At 43.1% G+C, this 22923-nt stretch overlaps 1 protein-coding gene and 1 long non-coding RNA gene across 4 annotated transcripts in view; one reads left to right on the top strand and one right to left on the bottom strand.

Annotated features, from left to right (window-relative positions):
- LOC115194903 (endonuclease domain-containing 1 protein) overlaps positions 1-22923 on the bottom strand; it is a 120406-nt gene that overhangs the window by 55784 nt on the left and 41699 nt on the right. The window lies entirely within an intron of this gene.
- LOC115194918 (uncharacterized) overlaps positions 1-22923 on the top strand; it is an 88631-nt gene that overhangs the window by 44280 nt on the left and 21428 nt on the right. The window contains exon 2 of the long non-coding RNA XR_003878556.1: positions 8804-8809. This is a non-coding gene — a long non-coding RNA (uncharacterized LOC115194918). The remainder of the gene's footprint in view (positions 1-8803; positions 8810-22923) is intronic.

Here is a 22923-nt window from a genome sequence, read left to right on the forward strand (position 1 = left end):
TTCAATACCCCCATCATCACCTGAAGACTGAACACCACAGAGACAAAGATGAAGTTACAGAGACCAGTTGGTAGACTGGAGACTGCTGACCTGAGTCAGGACTGGCTGCTTTAAATAGTTATTACAGAGACCAGTTGGTAGACTGGAGACTGTTGAGCTGAGTCAGGACAGACTGCTTTAAATAGTTATTACAGAGACCAGTTGGTAGACTGGAGACTGTTGAGCTGAGTCAGGACAGACTGCTTTAAATAGTTATTACAGAGACAGATGTGAAGACAGAAAGGGTTGATTTGCATAAACCCCATCTGTATGTTTTCATGGAAACTGCTGTAACAAATAACATGTGACTCACCTCCTGTAGTTTCTAACACGTATGGACCCAGAACTGAATCACACAATATTATAGTTCTGGGTTAATGAGATTAGACTGCTCTAAATAGTGACTGCATCCACACTTTGGTTCTGGTAGAAAAACGTTTTAGGATAAAAACATGACTTTACTCAGCATAGAGTCTGTCAGAAGATACACATCAGACTATTACAACAGAGGGACTGTTCTGGAATTACGGTTGCTGAGTTCATATTCATTAATATCCCACAAGGCTTAGCGTCTCTGACTCAAAAACTCAAAGAAGTAAACTTGCATTTCCCTTGACCAGCAAGTCAAAATATTTAGTATGAGGTCTCAAAGGCCTCACATACATTACAGATATGTTTACAACTGAATGAAATGGAGGAAGATGTTTACAACTGAATGAAATGGAGGAAGATGTTTACAACTGAATGAAATGGAGGAAGATGTTTACAACTGAATGAAATGGAGGAAGATGTTTACAACTGAATGAAATGGAGGAAGAGGTGTACAACTTGGTGTATCTGTAGTCTGACTACTGCTGAGTTTATTTCCAGTAACTGAAGTAGTTCACAGTAAGAGTTGACACACAACTGTGGACACACATTGGACCTCATCACTGGTAATATCCCTGCCTCTGACTTGCATGTCATGAAGCTACGGTATCATCCAACTTCCTCTGGCTTGGACTCTAACTCACTTCCTGGAATCTAGAAGATGGCGTATAATGGGATTCATTTATTGGTGTTGTTTATGTTGATGTATTGTGGTCTGACCACTGCTGAGTTTATTTCCAGTAACTGAAGTAGTTCACAGTAAGAGTTGACACAAGGCTGTGTATGTAGCATTAGAAAATGTGGTTCCTAACAACACTGTGGTCAGAGCAGCACTGGACTGATTAACACCTCAGACTCAGCAGCTGTAGATTCTTCAGTTGAGGAGGCCTTTTCTCAGTCAGAGTAGAGGAGACTGGGGAACAAACTAACACTTTTAGGCTTTAGTTAATTATGAAAATATTAATTAAGTTAGATTAATCATATTTGTATGTAAATAACGTACATATCTCAGCTACCATTACACACTAAGTATGTTCACTTAAGTAAAACATTTAACTTCTTAAATTACCAGCTGAAGCAGGTCACACAATTATACTTCATATAAATGTACCTTTGTAGTTGTGATTGAAAGGTGTGGACGTTTATTTGCTAATTGTTTACATAAAGTGTTGCCTTGAATGTTGGCTTGTATGACATGATATACTATGAATACATTTCTTATTTCATGAAACTACAGGAATCCTTTATTTCAGGGAAACATTATATTTGTTCAACATGCGTGAGGGGAGGAGTTTCCCCTTTCTGTCCAATGAGGTCATTTCTGGACAATATTTCAGCAAGTAAAATGATGGTTCTACTTTAGAATGTGGAACACAGCCAATAGGGAGGTTTGATTGTTACACATTCTAAATAGTTCCACCTGTTCCACATACAGAGGAGTTTATCCAACCCTCCTTGTCCAGTCTGACCACTAATTATAACAGACAGGACTCATCTTCATACAGAGGAGTTTATCCAACCCTCCTTGTCCAGTCTGATCACTAATTATACCAGACAGGACTCATCTTCATACAGAGGAGTTTATCCAACCCTCCTTGTCCAGTCTGACCACTAATTATACCAGACAGGACTCATCTTCTTTCAGAGGAATTTATCCAACCCTCCTTGTCCAGTCTGACCACTAATTATACCAGACAGGACTCATCTTCATACAGAGGAGTTTATCCAACCCTCCTTGTCCAGTCTGACCACTAATTATACCAGACAGGACTCATCTTCATACAGAGGAGTTTATCCAACCCTCCTTGTCCAGTCTGACCACTAATTATACCAGACAGGACTCATCTTCATACAGAGGAGTTTATCCAACCCTCCTTGTCCAGTCTGACCACTAATTATACCAGACAGGACTCATCTTCATACAGAGGAGTTTATCCAACCCTCCTTGTCCAGTCTGACCACTAATTATACCAGACAGGACTCATCTTCATACAGAGGAGTTTATCCAACCCTCCTTGTTATTATCTGACCCTGCTGGTCATTTATGAACGTTTGAACATCTTGGCCATGTTCTGTTATAATCTCCACCCGGCACAGCCAGAAGAGGACTGGCCACCCCTCATAGCCTGGTCCCTCTCTAGGTTTCTTCCTAGGTTCTGGCCTTTCTAGGGAGTTTTTCCTAGCCACCGTGCTTCTACACCTGCATTGCTTGCTGTTTGGGGTTTTAGGCTGGGTTTCTGTACAGCACTTTGAGACATCAGCTGATGTAAGAAGGGCTTTATAAATACACTGCTCAAAAAAATAAAGGGAACACTTAAACAACACAATGTAACTCCAAGTCAATCACACTTATGTGAAATCAAACTGTCCACTTAGGAAGCAACACTGATTGACAATAAATTTCACATGCTGTTGTGCAAATGGAATAGACAACATGTGGAAATTATAGGCAATTAGCAAGACACCCCCAATAAAGGAGTGGTTCTGCACGTGGGGACCACAGACCACTTCTCAGTTCCTATGCTTCCTGGCTGATGTTTTGGTCACTTTTGAATGCTGGCGGTGCTTTCACTCCAGTGGTAGCATGAGACGGAGTCTACAACCCACACAAGTGGCTCAGGTAGTGCAGCTCATCCAGGATGGCACATCAATGCGAGCTGTGGCAAGAACGGTTTGCTGTGTCTGTCAGCGTAGTGTCCAGAGCATGGAGGCGCTACCAGGAGACAGGCCAGTATATCAGGAGACGTGGAGGAGGCCGTAGGAGGGCCCAACGTCCACAGGTGGGGGTTGTGCTTACAGCCCAACACCGTGCAGGACGTTTGGCATTTGCCAGAGAACACCAAGATTGGCAAATTCGCCACTGGCGTCCTGTGCTCTTCACAGATAAAAGCAGGTTCACACTGAGCACGTGACAGATGTGACAGAGTCTGGAGACGCCGTGGAGAATGTTCTGCTGCCTGCAACATCCTCCAGCATGACCGGTTTGGCGGTGGGTCAGTCATGGTGTGGGGTGGCATTTCTTTGGGGGGCCGCATAGCCCTCCATGTGCTCGCCAGAGGTAGCCTGACTGCCATTAGGTACCGAGATGAGATCCTCAGACCCCTTGTGAGACCATATGCTGGTGCGGTTGGCCCTGGGTTCCTCCTAATGCAAGACAATGCTAGACCTCATGTGGCTGGAGTGTGTCAGCAGTTCCTGCAAGAGGAAGGCATTGATGCTATGGACTGGCCTGCCTGTTCCCCAGACCTGAATCCAATTGAGCACATCTGGGACATCATGTCTCGCTCCATCCACCAACGCCACGTTGCACCACAGACTGTCCAGGAGTCGGCGGATGCTTTAGTCCAGGTCTGGGAGGAGATCCCTCAGGAGACCATCCGCCACCTCATCAGGAGCATGCCCAGGCATTGTAGGGAGGTCATACAGGCACGTGGAGGCCACACACACTACTGAGCCTAATTTTGACTTGTTTTAAGGACATTATATCAAAGTTGGATCAGCCTGTAGTGTGGTTTTCCACTTTAATTTTGAGTGTGACTCCAAATCCAGACCTTCATGGGTTGATAAATTGGATTTCCATTGATTATTTTTGCGTGATTTTGTTGTCAGCACATTCAACTATGGAAAGAAAAAAGTATTTATTAATAAGATTATTTCTTTCATTCAGATCTAGGATGTGTTGTTTAAGTGTTCCCTTTATTTTTTTGAGCAGTATACATTTGATTTGTCCAGTCTTGACCACTAATTATACCAGACAGGACTCGCTCTAGGCCAGTTCCTCTTTTTACTTCAGACACATCTTCTGCCACATATCGTCACAGAAAAGTTGATCAGCAAGATAATGTTTACCCAGTGGCATCTTGAGGCATTGATAGATCATGAGAGAAGAAAATATTAAATTACCATTTCTAAGCTGCTCATTTATTATGGAAAAACTCACCCCAGCATATTCTGAGGCAGGCCTTGGAGACAGGAAGGACATCACCCTCTTCTGGTCTTCACCCCACTGGGGCAAGTTCAGAAGCCTGGGGTGGATACAAGAAGGCCTGGGATAGATCACCAGGGACAGGGGCCGAACGTGAGGCAGGAGGGAGCGCTGGAGGTACCTGCATGTCCAAGGGGTCATACCTAATACATACAGAGAATACATAAGAGACAGATACAGTACTAAGCATTCTCAGCACCATGACAGTAAATCTACAGCATGAAAGGTAAGAGACAGATACAGTACTAAGCATTCTCAGCACCATGACAGTAAATCTACAGCATGAAAGGTAAGAGACAGATACAGTACTAAGCATTCTCAGCACCATGACAGTAAATCTACAGCATGAAAGGTAAGAGACAGATACAGTACTAAGCATTCTCAGCACCATGACAGTAAATCTACCGCATGAAAGGTAAGAGACAGATACTAGATTTAGTTGTGTAACTAAAGGACAAAGAATGCATAGGCCTTTATGACAGATACAGGAAGGGAGTGTCATGATGCTGAGGAGTGACACATTCAATACACGGACAAATAGTAAGATTAACACAATGCATATCTTCCATTATTGTAAAGTATTCATGCTTGCAGAATGTTAAGGGAACAGAATATCCTACCTAACATTGCAATACATTGCATAACCATATTCATGTTCAAAAACTGACCAATTTAACTAAGGCTGGGAATGTCAATACAATCCAAGCTAGCAAGGGCAATGATCACAAGTCAGTCATAACGTGGCTAATAGGCTAGTGTATCTATTTATGCAGCAAGCTAAAAACACGGAGCCTAATGTTAGTAGCTAGCTGAAGGATGTCATGCCATTGGAGGAGTGGGTGAATGACTGACCTTTTTCCCCCCATACAGTTTTTTGGTGGCTGTACACAGCTAGAGATGCAGGTGTCATTTGGTTGGCTAGCAAGAACTTGAACGACTGTTATCCAGTTAGCATATCTCTTGCTTTTGCAAATTCACTCCGGCTCTCTACTCCGGTTTCAGAGGACTCTCATCTGTGCCAGAGCGCAGTACGACGGATTAATTTACGAACCCGCACCACCTGCTGAATATGACCAGTGTCAGTAAACGTAGGCAAAAAATAACAGTTAGTCAAGAAGGCTCTATATGACATGTAAACAGCCTAACCAGCTCTGCTACGGCGAGTAAAATGATCAGGATGAGGTGTTCTCTCATTTGTGTCTGGAAGTAGCCAGCTAGCAAGCTAGCCAACTTTAACCAGTTAGCTTGGGTTTTTGGTTGGGACAAGCATGCATTGGCGTAAATTGTCAGGCAAGCTTCAGAAGGATGAGGAGGCTACAATTCCACATAGTTTATCAGTGCAATTTTGATGGCCAACTAGCTGAAAAGGTTTGAGAATGTTTATCTAATGTTCGTTAGATTTTGGCTCATCTTGCTCTGACTAGCATTAGTTGTTGATGTGTGTAATTGAGGGAGAGAGAGTCTACCTTTTCATGGTTGTTTGATCAATAGGACTGTCAAGTTCCCAAATGTAAGAGGACTCCTGTGGTGTTTACATATTTACAGAAATCCATTCAGGTGGATTTTGTGGCTTTTGGTGAATGTGTTCTAATGATCTGAAGTCACACTGTTGCTGCTGCCTGTAAACACACAGTCCAGTTCATAGTGAATGATGGCAGGCCCTACTGCCTGGAAACACACAGTCCAGTTCATAGTGAATGATGGCAGGTCCTACTGTAAACACACAGTCCAGTTCATAGTGAATGATGACAGGGTCCTACTGTAAACACACAGTCCAGTTCATAGTGAATGATGACAGGCCCTACTGTAAACACACAGTCCAGTTCATAGTGAATGATGACAGGTCCTACTGCCTGTAAACACAGTCCAGTTCATAGTGAATGATGACAGGTCCTACTGTAAACACACAGTCCAGTTCATAGTGAATGATGACAGGGTCCTACTGTAAACACACAGTCCAGTTCATAGTGAATGATGACAGGGTCCTACTGTAAACACACAGTCCAGTTCATAGTGAATGATGACAGGTCCTACTGTAAACACACAGTCCAGTTCATAGTGAATGATGACAGGCCCTACTGTAAACACACAGTCCAGTTCATAGTGAATGATGACAGGGTCCTACTGTAAACACACAGTCCAGTTCATAGTGAATGATGACAGGTCCTACTGCCTGTTAACACACAGTCCAGTTCATAGTGAATGATGGCAGGTCCTACTGTAAACACACAGTCCAGTTCATAGTGAATGATGGCAGGTCCTACTGCCTGTAAACACACAGTCCAGTTCATAGTGAATGATGACAGGGTCCTACTGTAAACACACAGTCCAGTTCATAGTGAATGATGACAGGCCCTACTGTAAACACACAGTCCAGTTCATAGTGAATGATGACAGGTCCTACTGCCTGTAAACACACAGTCCAGTTCATAGTGAATGATGACAGGGTCCTACTGTAAACACACAGTCCAGTTCATAGTGAATGATGACAGGTCCTACTGCCTGTTAACACACAGTCCAGTTCATAGTGAATGATGGCAGGTCCTACTGTAAACACACAGTCCAGTTCATAGTGAATGATGACAGGGTCCTACTGTAAACACACAGTCCAGTTCATAGTGAATGATGACAGGTCCTACTGCCTGTAAACACACAGTCCAGTTCACAGTGAATGATGACAGGTCCTACTGCCTGTAAACACACAGTCCAGTTCATAGTGAATGATGACAGGTCCTACTGTAAACACACAGTCCAGTTCATAGTGAATGATGGCAGGCTCGTGTGGCAAATGGCTCGTTTGTAAAAAGCCCTACTGTAGCTCTGATTGGCTGTAGGGCACCGGTCTGTGTAGACTCTGGTCCTGGAAGAGACAGATGTTTTTATTAGGTTTTATTTACTGCAGTGTCTAATAATTGTCCAAACGCATGGCCGTTTTCCCACGCTATATTACTATAGAATTTTCACAAATGTCTTAGTATACATAATTCCCAAGCATTCTAAGTATTTATGAAAACGTGAAAATGACGATATCTAAGTGGTCGCTAGTCAGAAAAATTTTAAAAAGTGTCATATTCCTCCTGGGGTTGTATATGAACATATTTTAATAAGATTTCATGTTTCTGAAATGCAGTTCCTCTTTAAATACAACAATGTTTCACACACAAGTTATTTTCAAAGAGATGGTGAACAACAGGAAGCTGCAATAAAAAAAACACAATTCCATTCACCAGATGATGATCATTTGAAACTTAACTTCCTGTTGAAAGTTATTCTTGAAAATGGAGAAGCTAACAAATTAGCAACAACATCCTGTTTGATCAAACCTGCTGCAGCCTCTGCAAACTAGTCAACAACTAAAGCTAGCTAGACCGTGGGAGAACTACTGCTTGCATTTGAGCAGTGACCTAATAGCCTTCAAGAAGGCAGATGTTTTCATACGTTTTAGTAAAATAAGATCCCACCCATTAAGTCAAAATGTGATTAGTTGATTCCACAGTCACTAAAAATGTTTGCCCTAATACAGTTGAATGGAAGATACCATCTAGCTTCTTCTGGACTAGCCAATGGCTAACAGCTAGATTTATCTCCCCAGAGACCAGCAAAGAAAGATCCTGATTGGAGATGTTTTTCTCTTCAGTGTTAACCCTTTCCTTTCCAACAGAAATGGAAGAGATTTAATCAGAACATAATTGAAAATAACTAATGTAATTATATTTTAATAATAATAATTGTATAAATCCTTAGCCCTTCTCTGAAGGCGCAGAAGGCCCATTGTTCTCCACTGTGTTTTGGTTAGTAATAATTTATAGAGTGGCTCTATATTTTCATTATTCTAAATGTCTAAAGAATCAGTATGTTGTTCTGAAATATGAACAGAAATACTGGACATTTAGAACTCTTATTATGGTGCTGATTTGACATAATTAAAATCAAGGTCTTGAATTGGACTCCCATTTTTCTGGTCCAGGTCTCAACTCGAACCCCTTGTCCCCCTCCCGGTCTCAACTCGAACCCCTTGTCCCGGTCCCGGTCTCAACTCGAACCCCTTGTCCCCCTCCCGGTCCCGGTCTTGACTCTGTCTCTTTAGGCGGTCTTGATCACAACACTGCTCTCTACTCCTTCTCTCTCTCCTTCCTCCTGTGCTGTCTGTTGTGGTGGAGAACTTCAGTGTTGTTCCAAAGGACAATAATGTCTTCCTGGAGGAGACAACTCCAAACCTCCCAGGTATTTTGGTTGGTGGGACAGTCAAGGACCAGAACCGCTACAAGCCGATCTGACAGAAGTACAACAATGTACAGGAACATCTACAGGTTTGCAACTCTGTATGACACAACCAACAGGATCCCTGTGTTCTCAGCCTACACCCTCACTGGTAATAAAATGTGTAGACAAAGTCCATTGATGATCGAGTCCCAGGTAGTTCTAATCTCTATTCATTCAACATGTGTATTTGTTTACTGCTATAGACATACAGTATCTTTGAGACAATAATGCACCTTTGTTAGTACATGCCTTATGATGATACCAAGAAGTCCACTTTCACCCTGACAAACGCCGTTCCCCACAGGAAAGATCCTTCAACCGAGGCAGATGGTGCAAAATGGAGTGCAGAGTCGAGAAGCTCTTGTGAAGAACTGTGCGGATGCTAACGACCAGATAAAGGCCTATGTGGTGACTGGAGCAGTTCCCAGCAGCAACAACACACTGAACAACCGAGTGAACATCCCAGATCTCATGTGGACAGCCTGAATAACATGTTGAACCATCATCTGCTGTTCCCAGATCAGCCTACTGCTGTTACAACAACAACCTGGGACAGTGGGAAGCCGGAGCACACTGGTGTAAGAACCAAAATAACAGTAAAAGATTGCTCTCAAAAACCTTGTCAGATCTGAATAACATGCTGAACCATCATTATGGTGGTGGTGTCCAGCTGTTCCCAGATCAGAGTTAAAAAGGTGATATTCCGAGAGAGATGGGGGGGATGTACGTGATCATTGTGTCTATGATGATGACTGTGTCTGTTCCTCTGTGGGGGTCACAGGTTATTACCTGCCTGTTGTATTTGTTTCCTTTTTTTGGACTTTTAAATGAATTATATGTAGCCATTGACTCTTCAAGATATAACTGAGTAGCTAGTAGACTACTGACCTGCTTTAGTAGACTACTGACCTGCTTTAGTAGACTACTGACCTGCTTTAGTAGACTACTGACCTGACCTGCTTTAGTAGACTACTGACCTGACCTTCTTTAGTAGACTACTGACCTGACCTGCTTTAGTAGACTACTGACCTGACCTGCTTTAGTAGACTACTGACCTGCTTTAGTAGACTACTGACCTGACCTGCTTTAGTAGACTACTGACCTGACCTGCTTTAGTAGACTACTGACCTGACCTGCTTTAGTAGACTACTGACCTGCTTTAGTAGACTACTGACCTGCTTTAGTAGACTACTGACCTGCTTTAGTAGACTACTGACCTGCTTTAGTAGACTACTGACCTGACCTGCTTTAGTAGACTACTGACCTGACCTGCTTTAGCAGACTACTGACCTGACCTGCTTTAGTAGACTACTGACCTGACCTGCTTTAGAAGACTACTGACCTGACCTGCTTTAGTAGACTACTGGCCTGCTTTAGTAGACTACTGACCTGCTTTAGTAGACTACTGACCTGCTTTAGTAGACTACTGACCTGACCTGCTTTAGTAGACTACTGACCTGCTGTAGTAGACTACTGACCTGACCTGCTTTAGTAGACTACTGACCTGCTTTAGTAGACTACTGACCTGCTTTAGTAGACTACTGACCTGCTTTAGTAGACTACTGATCTGACCTGCTTTAGTAGACTACTGATCTGACCTGCTTTAGTAGACTACTGACCTGCTTTAGTAGACTACTGACCTGACCTGTTTTAGTAGACTACTGACCTGACCTGCTTTAGTAGACTACTGACCTGACCTGCTTTAGTAGACTACTGACCTGCTTTAGTAGACTACTGATCTGACCTGCTTTAGTAGACTACTGACCTGACCTGCTTTAGTAGACTACTGATCTGACTTGCTTTAGTAGACTACTGACCTGACCTGTTTTAGTAGACTACTGATCTGACCTGCTTTAGTAGACTACTGACCTGACCTGTTTTAGTAGACCACTGACCTGACCTGCTTTAGTAGACTACTGAGCTGACCTGCTTTAGTAGACTACTGACCTGACCTGCTTTAGTAGACTACTGACCTGCTTTAGTAGACTACTGATCTGACCTGCTTTAGTAGACTACTTACCTGACCTGCTTTAGTAGACTACTGATCTGACCTGCTTTAGTAGACTACTGACCTGACCTGCTTTAGTAGACTACTGACCTGCTTTAGTAGACTACTGACCTGCTTTAGTAGACTACTGATCTGACCTGCTTTAGTAGATTCACTCTGAATATTATTTGTAAGTCTATTTCTCTTGTTAAAGGGGCAATCTGTGATTGTTGTATCCTTTTGTTGGACTTTTAAATGATTGATATGTACCCATTGATTCTTAGAGAATATAACCGAGTAGCTGATTTGGTTAGGGTTTGGTTTGGTAAGGGGAATATTAAAATGTGTATTTCCTGGTTCAAGTGAGGTTGAAGAGGGATGGAAAATGTGATCATTTTTAGACAATATGAGTCTTGTACAGTAAACAAAGCAGATCCCTAATCTTTTCTCAGCTTTGTTCCGTTTGGTGGGTCTGCCGGGTGTGGATTGAAGCGTTAAGTGACGTGTTTTAAGGGCAACGGTGCATTTTGAACCCACAACCCAACCACTCCCCATTTCTTCAGCTGGTTGTTCAGTACAGCACCATTTCTATTCAACTGAACGCTCCACTACGTAATAATGTACTGAACGTTCTATTTAGTTTTAATGTACTGAACGTTCTATTTAGTTATAATGTACTGAACGTTCTATTTAGTTTTAATGTACTGAACGTTCTATTTAGTTTTAATGTACTGAACGTTCTATTTAGTTTTAATGTACTGAACGTTCTATTTAGTTGTAATGTACTGAACGTTCTATTTAGTTTTAATGTACTGAACATTCTATTTAGTTTTAATGTACTGAACATTCTATTTAGTTATGTACTGAACGTTCTATTTAGTTTTAATGTACTGAACGTTCTATTTAGTTTTAATGTACTGAACATTCTATTTAGTTATGTACTGAACGTTCTATTTAGTTTTAATGTACTGAACGTTCTATTTAGTTTTAATGTACTGAACGTTCTATTTAGTTTTAATGTACTGAACGTTCTATTTAGTTTTAATGTACTGAACGTTCTATTCAGTTTTAATGTTCTGAACGTTCTATTTAGTTTTAATGTGCTGAACGTTCTATTTAGTTTTAATGTACTGAACGTTCTATTCAGTTTTAATGTTCTGAACGTTCTATTTAGTTTTAATGTGCTGAACGTTCTATTTAGTTTTAATGTTCTGAACGTTCTATTTAGTTTTAATGTTCTGAACGTTCTATTTAGTTTGTATGTACTGAACGTTCTATTTAGTTTTAATGTTCTGAACGTTCTATTTAATTTTTATGTACTGAACGTTCTATTTAGTTTTAATGTGCTGAACGTTCTATTTAGTTTTAATGTACTGAACGTTCTATTTAGTTTTAATGTTCTGAACGTTCTATTTAGTTTTAATGTACTGAACGTTCTATTTAGTTTTAATGTACTGAACGTTCTATTTAGTTTTAATGTACTGAACGTTCTATTCAGTTTTAATGTTCTGAACGTTCTATTTAGTTTTAATGTACTGAACGTTCTATTTAGTTGTTATGTACTGAACGTTCTATTTAGTTTTAATGTACTGAACGCAGCCCTGCATTGTCTGCCTGGTTTCAGTTTTCAAGCTTCCACTGTCACGTGCTTTGTTGTAAAAATCACCTTTGTAATAAAGTATTTGCAGGTTAACAATAAATAGAATTGGGCCGTGCCCAATGCTGTGTTGACTAGTGGGCTAGTACTCCTACGTGTTTGACTTGGGCAGCAGCAGGCCTGAGAGCCGAGGGTTAGAGAATGACATGTTTTATTTCATATTGTTCCCCTTTCACCAGGTTAGAATGATAAACTAATAGAAAACAGAAGTGGAAGACTATTGCAAACACTGCTCCAGATCACTTGATATTCACCACTAGAGGGAGAGAAGAGGAGAGAGGAGAGGAGAGGAGAGGAGAGGAGAGGAGAGGAGAGGAGAGGAGAGGAGAGGAGAGGAGAGGAGAGGAGAGGAGAGGAGAGAGAGAGAGAGAGGCAGGGCGCCGCATCCAACTGGCAATTTAATTCAAAGTAAATTGTATTAAATTGACAACATCCTGTCTATACATAAATCAATAAAATCATTCAAAATAAGTTAGCACACCAGCAAGCATCATTCTGCCACAGATGATCGTTCGCTTATTTATGAAACATAAGACGTGGATTGTTTTAAATCACAGCCTACAGTTAGAAGGTCCTCAGTTTGGGCAGTGTGTGCGGAAAATACCAAACATAGATGATTGTTGCGTAGCGACTGTCAGTGAAAATCAGCTAAAACAGGCCCAGACATGCCACAATATTTCACAATACAATCACGGGAAAACATAGTTTGGAAAGCAAATGGCTGTTGGTGTAAAGAGAAGACAATGAAAATACTAATCAGTCATTCAGTTATCAACATTATCAATTTGAGTGAATAGGAGGCTATTTTATTGTCCCCAGTGGACAGCATCATCCATATCCCTGGTGATTGAGCTGTGAGCATATTCACTCTTTATCATTGGGTCAGTCAGAGACACTTGAAACTTTGTTTTTGGACAATAATTTCCTCATGCAGGTTAGATGGATTTCACGTTGCACAATTTGTGTCTTCCGTTTTCATAGATGATGTGGTTGCAGACAAGGTGGATTTCATTGATCTGTTGAAATCAAATTATATTGGTCACATACACATATTTAACAGATGTTATTGCAGGTGGAGAGAAATGCTTGTTTGTCAGTGTCAGCAGTAGCCTATAGGTCTATACTACCCTGTATCTGCAGTAGCCTATAGGTCTATACTACCCTGTATCAGCAGTAGTCTATAGGTCTATACTACCCTGTATCAGCAGTAGCCTATAGGTCTATACTACCCTGTGATTTTTGTCATAATAAAGAATATTCTGCTAATGTCTCGAGACATAAAGTGTTGTAGAATTGAATAACGTGTTTATAAACACAAAAAGAAAGAAGAAATGTATCTGATATAGACTATAGCCTAGACCTACTCCAATAAACGTATCTGGTATAGCCTATAGCAGCCTATGGCCGAGGCCTTCTCAAATGGGCCCTGGTCTAAAGTAGTGCACTACATAGGGAATAGTGTTCCATTTGGGGCAAAGCAATACATTACTGACCTGGGAGAAAACATGGAGAACCCTGTACTCACCATGTTACCAATCAATCACCAATCACTTTGCTGATCCATCAATAACCAATACATATCTCCAGGTCTGTTGAACAAAGTGATTTTCATTGTAACTGGGGTCATACTGACACACACACACACACACACACACACACACACACACACACACACACACACACACACTTTCTGCAGTGATTGGCATTATAATGTAATTTATGTATTTATGTTCTATTGTACAGAGTTGTCTACTGTTGTCTGTCGCCCCCCAGTGGTTCTTTGTTGTAATAATGAACTAATTTCCTTCCCATATGGTACCTATTGTAGTGCACTATAAAGGGAATAGGGGGCCATTAGGGACGTATCTAACTGTAATATGTTTTTGCACTACGTCCTAATGATTAGCTCTGGTCCAGGGTGTGACGTGCATCTTGATGGTGCTGAACTGTCTTGATGGATATAACACCCTGGACCAGAGCTACCTAACAATACACAGCTGGATAATAAGTCCTGTTATCTGATATTCTGAATAATGTTGTATTTTATACGTTGTTAAACTGATAAAAAAGGAGAAACCAGCCCACTGCTCTTGCTAGTATCACTGCTCTTTATTCAGCTGTCCGTATCGGCCTCAAGGCCATCCTCAGAGCTGTGTGAGTGTTTTGTCGTTTGGACCCTTATGTAGACATTACATCGAGTGGGGTTGGAGTCGAGGGGAAATAAACATGTGTTACCAAATATAACAATGTGTATTTCATAAGTATTCTAATAAAGTGTGTACATAAAACGTGTTAAACACTTCCAGGACCGGACCTGGACGTTCTGCCCCCCAATGTGTTTGGGTCCATTTTTTCTCAGCTAAAAGTCGGAGGAACAAAACATAATAGCAGCCCAATTAATAGTCCTCTGCTACAAATTAAACACCATTTAACACATCTGGTTAGTAGGCTATATAATCAGTTCAATGTCAATAACATAGCCTGGTATATCTGATTACATTGATAAAATCACCAATGGCCCGGATGTTCTGCCATCCTAGAGGAGAGAAAAATAATGACATCTTAGACATCCTGATGAATCTAAGCAGGGCACTTTCAACTGTGACCTTTCCACCCAGACAGAGGCTCTACTGTCGCAGAAAACTGTAAGCTTCAACTGCTGGCTTCTCGTCCGTTTTAAAACCCAACAACAGAAGTGCTTCCTTAAAAGCTGCCTGGGTTTAAACAAACTTCTTCTCTTTTCAGAAAGAGAAAAGCTCAATTAATGGGGACAGAATAGCGAAGTCTAAGAATATTATAGGCTGCAGCTCAGCTTCAGATTGTCATAGAGAGGAATCAATTTATCTCCATCTGCATCGGAGTCCCGTCTTTCTCTGCCTTTTAGAGGTTGTTTCTACCATAAGACGTCACAGAGTTAAGCATTGTTATAGACCGCTGGATATAATCTGGATACGTTTTATTTATTCACAAATATAAAGCAAACAATAGATATAATTGTTGCCCTTTTCTTTAACAAAGGATACGTGATACCCTCAGTCAATTGGAGCCCTGGTTTTAGTCCAACACACCAAGCCCTTCCCAGACACGGAGGTATTTAATCAGAACCAAACACACCAAGCCCTTCCTAGACATGGAGGTATTTAATCAGAACCAAACACACCAAGCCCTTCCCAGACACGGAGGTATTTAATCAGAACCAAACACACCAAGCCCTTCCCAGACACGGAGGTATTTAATCAGAACCAAACACACCAAGCCCTTCCCAGACACGGAGGTATTTAATCAGAACCAAACACACCAAGCCCTTCATAGACACGGAGGTATTTAATCAGAACGAAAAACATCAAGCCCTTCCCAGACACGGAGGTATTTAATCAGAACCAAACACACCAAGCCCTTCCCAGACACGGAGGTATTTAATCAGAACCAAACACACCAAGCCCTTCCCAGACACGGAGGTATTTAATCAGAACCAAACACACCAAGCCCTTCCCAGACACGGAGGTATTTAATCAGAACCAAACACACCAAGCCCTTCCCAGACACGGAGGTATTTAATCAGAACCAAACACACCAAGCCCTTCCCAGACACGGAGGTATTTAATCAGAACCAAACACACCAAGCCCTTCCCAGACACGGAGGTATTTAATCAGAACCAAACACACCAAGCCCTTCCCAGACACGGAGGTATTTAATCAGAACCAAACACACCAAGCCCTTCCCAGACACGGAGGTATTTAATCAGAACCAAACACACCAAGCCCTTCCCAGACACGGAGGTATTTAATCAGAACCAAACACATCAAACCCTTCCCAGACACGGAGGTATTTAATCAGAACCAAACACACCAAGCCCTTCCCAGACACGGAGGTATTTAATCAGAACCAAACACACCAAGCCCTTCCCAGACACGGAGGTATTTAATCAGAACCAAACACACCAAGCCCTTCCCAGACACAGAGGTATTTAATCAGAACCAAACACACCAAGCCCTTCCCAGACACGGAGGTATTTAATCAGAACCAAACACACCAAGCCCTTCCCAGACACGGAGGTATTTAATCAGAACCAAACACACCAAGCCCTTCCCAGACACGGAGGTATTTAATCAGAACCAAACACACCAAGCCCTTCCCAGACACGGAGGTATTTAATCAGAACCAAACACAACAAGCCCTTCCTAGACACGGAGGTATTTAATCAGAACCAAACACACCAAGCCCTTCCCAGACACGGAGGTATTTAATCAGAACCAAACACACCAAGCCCTTCCCAGACACGGAGGTATTTAATCAGTACATGCGACAGTATTGGAGTATATGTCTATACCGACATCTATGGAGGATAATTGTGTCCGTCAAACAGGGAGTCTCACCACTTATTTATTGGAGGATGAAGAAATAAGCTCCAATTATCAGTGTAATTGTGTGTTTATGACCGTTAACATGTTGTGTGGACGCGTGTACATATAGGAGGTTCCTTACCAGGCAGAAGGGAATTTAACTTGAACCGCTGCATCGGAGAGTTACAATGTTGCTGTCACTATGCAACCTACTACCTACAGTAGGAAAACGTGTTTCTGATTAATAATATCACACCTGTTATCACACATGGAACGACCCCATAAATGTTACAATTACAATAAAAATAACACTTTTATATAACATTTTGAACATATATTTTAATATTCCTGTAGAACTGTAAAATACAGTAAGATCATTTGAGCTTTGGAAACAAGCGCTTTCATAAATGCATGGCGGGCCTCGTTTCGCTGTAGCAGTGTAAAATAAGCTTTCTGTCAATGACCCAGCCTTAATGAATGATGTTTATTTCCATATTGAATGTGATGGTCCAACATCAGCATGTATTTATTGTGTAGAGTGGCCTCTTTCCTCTGCTGTGGTGCTGCATTGCAGTCAGCGATGTTTTCTCTCGGTAGCTGTCCATGGTCCTGAAATCAAATCATGTGAGGTTGCTTGGACACCAGCCTGACCTCCGGTTTGTCCTCTTCGCTGCTAGAATCAGCTAACGGGGGCTCGTCGTTCTCGGTGAATGAATGGCCTGTCCTCGTAGGCTTGTAATTCTCCCCACCGGCTGATGGACATTACTGGACACTGATACATTTCACCAGAGAATCTCTTTGGTTTAGAGATTTTGCCTCTTTTCTCATAGTTTTTTATTTTTATATTCACTTCTATGAACATTTTTAGGCTGGGTTTCTGTACAGCACTTTGTGACATCAGCTGATGTAAGAAGAACAATTGGATAATCCCATAAAGACACACCTCAACATAGCTACCAAGGATAGTGGTAGGAACTTCAGGAGATATAAACACACACATCACCATAGCTACCAAGGATAGTGGTATGAACTTCAGGAGATATAAACACACACATCACCATAGCTACCAAGGATAGTGGTATGAACTTCAGGAGAAGGGGGAATGGGGTGGGGGGGACTGTAGCAACACTATGAGCTGGTGGCTGGGGCGCAGCGGGCGGTGTAGTTACCGAACAGGGGCACCGGAGGGCGGCAGACAAGTGTCAAAATATCGCCTCAAATTCAAGTGCTGCCATAGGCGACGGTCTAATGGGAGGGCTGGCCCTGAACACGTCTGTAAACCCACAATGAGGACATCAAGTAAGTTTTCATAAATCATTGGGTTCCGTTCAATAAAAAACGTCAGAGTAGTCCGATGTGGAGGCATTAATTCATGTTCACATTTACAACATAACATGCATGGACATTTCATCATTAAGACCTTTAGGGAATAATGTCTGGAGGGTGAAAATCCCAAAACATTCTCATTAGCTCAGTGTTATATCACCTCCCCTGTCTGATATCTTGACTTTCTCTATGTCACACAACCTAAAGGTAGAAATGTCATGTTTTAGGTCATTACAATGTACTGCGACTGGATAATCCCGGTCTTTACTCCTGATTTAACTTTTCTTTACTTGTCTGTCTGCTGTCTGTCTGTCTGTCTGTCTGTCTGTCTGTCTGTCTGTCTGTCTGTCTGTCTGTCTGTCTGTCTGTCTGTCTGTCTGTCTGTCTGTCTGTCTGTCTGTCTGTCTGTGTATCTGTCTGTCTGTCATTCTGTCTGTGTATCTGTCTGTCATTCTGTCTGTGTGTCTGTCTGTCTGTCATTCTGTCTGTGTATCTGTCTGTCTGTCATTCTGTCTGTGTATCTGTCTGTCTGTCATTCTGTCTGTGTATCTGTCTGTCTGTCATTCTGTCTGTGTATCTGTCTGTCTGTCATTCTGTCTGTGTATCTGTCTAGATTTAGGTTCCCAAGGAAGGTTCTCCTGATAGCGCTCAAACCCGTCTGGATCTTGACACTCTGAACGTAGGTTTTGCATCATATCTCTGACACCAGATATGATATTTATTGTATTTTGTTCATTGTAAAAGGGTATTTTCTTTTTGTTTGCTGCAAAAACTGAAAAACCTGTTTGGAATGAAATACTGCTGTGAAACCTACAGGAGCCGTATCTTAATTTGATCATCTTGTTGTTGAAGGAATTTTCCTGCACAGAATGAAATGCTAATTTGTAATGTATTCCAGATTAAAATGGCTTCTAAAGTTTGTATTTTCTTCTTTAAAAATGTCAGACTTTTTTTGACCTAACAATTTTTTTAACAACCCCTACAAAAAATGTCCATTAATTAGAAACAACAAAACAATTACAATTTCCTGTTGCTGCAGGATCATTTTCTTGCTGTGTGAAACTGTCTCAAATGAATATATGGCTTATCTCTCTCTCTCTCTGCCTCCCTCGCTCTCTGCCTCTCACTCTCTCTCTATCTATCTCTGCCTCCATCTCTCTCTCTCTTTCTGAATAGTCTTCAATGAATTTTCCCTACATTGGTTCTCCGTTCATCCTCCACGGTCAGTCTGCCTCTCTTACCTCAGCGTCAGGTCAGTCTGCCTCTCTTACCTCAGCGTCAGGTCAGTCTGTCTCTCTTACCTCAGCGTCAGGTCAGTCTGCCTCTCTTACCTCAGCGTCAGGTCAGTCTGCCTCTCTTACCTCAGCGTCAGGTCAGTCTGTCTCTCTTACCTCAGCGCCAGGTCAGTCTGTCTCTCTTACCTCAGCGTCAGGTCAGTCTGTATCTCTGACCTCAGCGTCAGGTCAGTCTGTCTCTCTTACCTCAGCGTCAGGTCAGTCTGTCTCTCTTACCTCAGCGTCAGGTCAGTCTGTCTCTCCTACCTCAGCGTCAGGTCAGTCTGTCTCTCTTACCTCAGCGTCAGGTCAGTCTGTCTCTCTTACCTCAGCGTCAGGTCAGTCTGCCTCTCTTACCTCAGCGTCAGGTCAGTCTGCCTCTCTTACCTCAGCGTCAGGTCAGTCTGTCTCTCTTACCTCAGCGCCAGGTCAGTCTGTCTCTCTTACCTCAGCGTCAGGTCAGTCTGTATCTCTGACCTCAGCGTCAGGTCAGTCTGTCTCTCTTACCTCAGCGTCAGGTCAGTCTGTCTCTCTTACCTCAGTGTCAGGTCAGTCTGTCTCTCTTACCTCAGCGTCAGGTCAGTCTGTCTCTCTTACCTCAGCGTCAGGTCAGCCTGTCTCTCTTACCTCAGCGTCAGGTCAGTCTGCCTCTCTTACCTCAGCGTCAGGTCAGTCTGCCTCTCTTACCTCAGCGTCAGGTCAGTCTGCCTCTCTTACCTCAGCGTCAGGTCAGTCTGCCTCTCTTACCTCAGCGTCAGGTCAGTCTGTCTCTCTTACCTCAGCGTCAGGTCAGTCTGCCTCTCTTACCTCAGCGTCAGGTCAGTCTGCCTCTCTTACCTCAGCGTCAGGTCAGTCTGTCTCTCTTACCTCAGCGCCAGGTCAGTCTGTCTCTCTTACCTCAGCGTCAGGTCAGTCTGTATCTCTGACCTCAGCGTCAGGTCAGTCTGTCTCTCTTACCTCAGCGTCAGGTCAGTCTGTCTCTCTTACCTCAGCGTCAGGTCAGTCTGTCTCTCTTACCTCAGCGTCAGGTCAGTCTGTCTCTCTTACCTCAGCGTCAGGTCAGTCTGTCTCTCTTACCTCAGCGTCAGGTCAGTCTGCCTCTCTTACCTCAGCGTCAGGTCAGTCTGCCTCTCTTACCTCAGCGTCAGGTCAGTCTGTCTCTCTTACCTCAGTGTCAGGTCAGTCTGTCTCTCTTACCTCAGCGTCAGGTCAGTCTGTCTCTCTTACCTCAGCGTCAGGTCAGCCTGTCTCTCTTACCTCAGCGTCAGGTCAGTCTGCCTCTCTTACCTCAGCGTCAGGTCAGTCTGCCTCTCTTACCTCAGCGTCAGATCAGTCTGCCTCTCTTACCTCAGCGTCAGGTCAGTCTGTCTCTCTTACCTCAGCGTCAGGTCAGTCTGTATTTCTTACCTCAGCGTCAGGTCAGTCTGTCTCTCTTACCTCAGCGTCAGGTCAGTCTGTCTCTCTTACCTCAGCGTCAGGTCAGTCTGTCTCTCTAACCTCAGCATCAGGTCAGTCTGTCTCTCTTACCTCAGCGTCAGGTCAGTCTGACTCTCTTGCCTCAGCGTCAGGTCTGTCTGTCTATCTTACCTCAGCGTCAGGTCAGTCTGTCTCTCTTACCTCAGCGTCAGGTCAGTCTGTCTCTCTAACGTCAGCATCAGGTCAGTCTGTCTCTCTTACCTCAGCGTCAGGTCAGTCTGCCTCTCTTACCTCAGCGTCACGTCAGTCTGCCTCTCTTACCTCAGCGTCAGGTCAGTCTGTCTCTCTTACCTCAGCGCCAGGTCAGTCTGTCTCTCTTACCTCAGCGTCAGGTCAGTCTGTATCTCTGACCTCAGCGTCAGGTCAGTCTGTCTCTCTTACCTCAGCGTCAGGTCAGTCTGTCTCTCTTACCTCAGCGTCAGGTCAGTCTGTCTCTCTTACCTCAGCGTCAAGTCAGTCTGTCTCTCTTACCTCAGTGTCAGGTCAGCCTGTCTCTCTTACCTCAGCGTCAGGTCAGTCTGCCTCTCTTACCTCAGCGTCAGGTCAGTCTGCCTCTCTTACCTCAGCGTCAGGTCAGTCTGCCTCTCTTACCTCAGCGTCAGGTCAGTCTGTCTCTCTTACCTCAGCGTCAGGTCAGTCTGTATCTCTTACCTCAGCGTCAGGTCAATCTGTCTCTCTTACCTCAGCATCAGGTCAGTCTGTCTCTCTTACCTCAGCGTCAGGTCTGTCTGTCTCTCTTACCTCAGCGTCAGTTCAGTCTGTCTCTCTTACCTCAGCGTCAGGTCAGTCTGTCTCTCTAACCTCAGCATCAGGTCAGTCTGTCTCTCTTACCTCAGCGTCAGGTCAGTCTGTCTCTCTTACCTCAGCGTCAGGTCAGTCTGTCTCTCTAACCTCAGCATCAGGTCAGTCTGTCTCTCTTACCTCAGCGTCAGGTCAGTCTGACTCTCTTACCTCAGCGTCAGGTCTGTCTGTCTATCTTACCTCAGCGTCAGGTCAGTCTGTCTCTCTTACCTCAGCGTCAGGTCAGTCTGTCTCTCTAACGTCAGCGTCAGGTCAGTCTGTCTCTCTTACCTCAGCGTCAGGTCAGTCTGTCTCTCTTACCTCAACATCAGGTCAGTCTGTATCTCTTACCTCAGCGTCAGGTCAGTCTGTCTCTCTAACCTCAGCATCAGGTCAGTCTGTCTCTCTTACCTCAGCGTCAGGTCAGTCTGTATCTCTTACCTCAGCATCAGGTCAGTCTGTCTCTCTTACCTCAGCATCAGGTCAGTCTGTATCTCTTACCTCAGCGTCAGGTCAGTCTGACTCTCTTACCTTAGCGTCGGGTGTGTCTTTAGTTGCCTTCCACTGAATGCAGGGAAACATTTTGTATTTATTTTTACAGCAGTTCAACCAGTGACATTTTGATGAGAAATAATAGTATTTATTGTTTGTGGACTTGGACAAAAGGGGGACATTTCCTGGTTCAAGTGTGGCTGAAAGTGGGATGAAAATTCTGTCTCACAATCTGTTTGAAGTCTGCTGGTTTAGCGTAACTGAATACAAATATGCTAATTATCAATGATATGGATAATAGATCTAAAATACAGATGATGGTGACGAATTGGAAATATATGTATCAATCAATCAGTCAATTGAAACCTGTTCTGTTCACAGAGCTCATGGAGTGGAGGCTTGAAAACTAGAACAAGGCTGCCACCTGCTGGTGAGATGATTCTACAACACTGTTTGAAAATCCTTCTTGACCAGCTCCAGGTATGTTTAGAGACATGGTAGCTTCTTGACCAGCTCCAGGTATGTTTAGAGACATGGTAGCTTCTTGACCAGCTCCAGGTATGTTTAGAGACATGGTAGCTTCTTGACCAGCTCGAGGTATGTTTAGAGACATGGTAGCTTCTTGACCAGCTCCAGGTATGTTTAGAGACATGGTAGCTTCTTGACCAGCTCCAGGTATGTTTAGAGACATGGTAGCTTCTTGACCAGCTCCAGGTATGTTTTGAGACATGGTAGCTTCTTGACCAGCTCCAGGTATGTTTAGAGACATGGTAGCTTCTTGACCAGCTCCAGGTATGTTTAGAGACATGGTAGCTTCTTGACCAGCTCCAGGTATGTTTAGAGACATGGTAGCTTCTTGACCAGCTCCAGGTATGTTTAGAGACATGGTAGCTTCTTGACCAGCTCCAGGTATGTTTAGAGACATGGTAGC

This window comes from Salmo trutta, chromosome 5 (assembly GCF_901001165.1).
Source record: "Salmo trutta chromosome 5, fSalTru1.1, whole genome shotgun sequence".
Lineage (NCBI taxonomy): Eukaryota > Metazoa > Chordata > Actinopteri > Salmoniformes > Salmonidae > Salmo > Salmo trutta.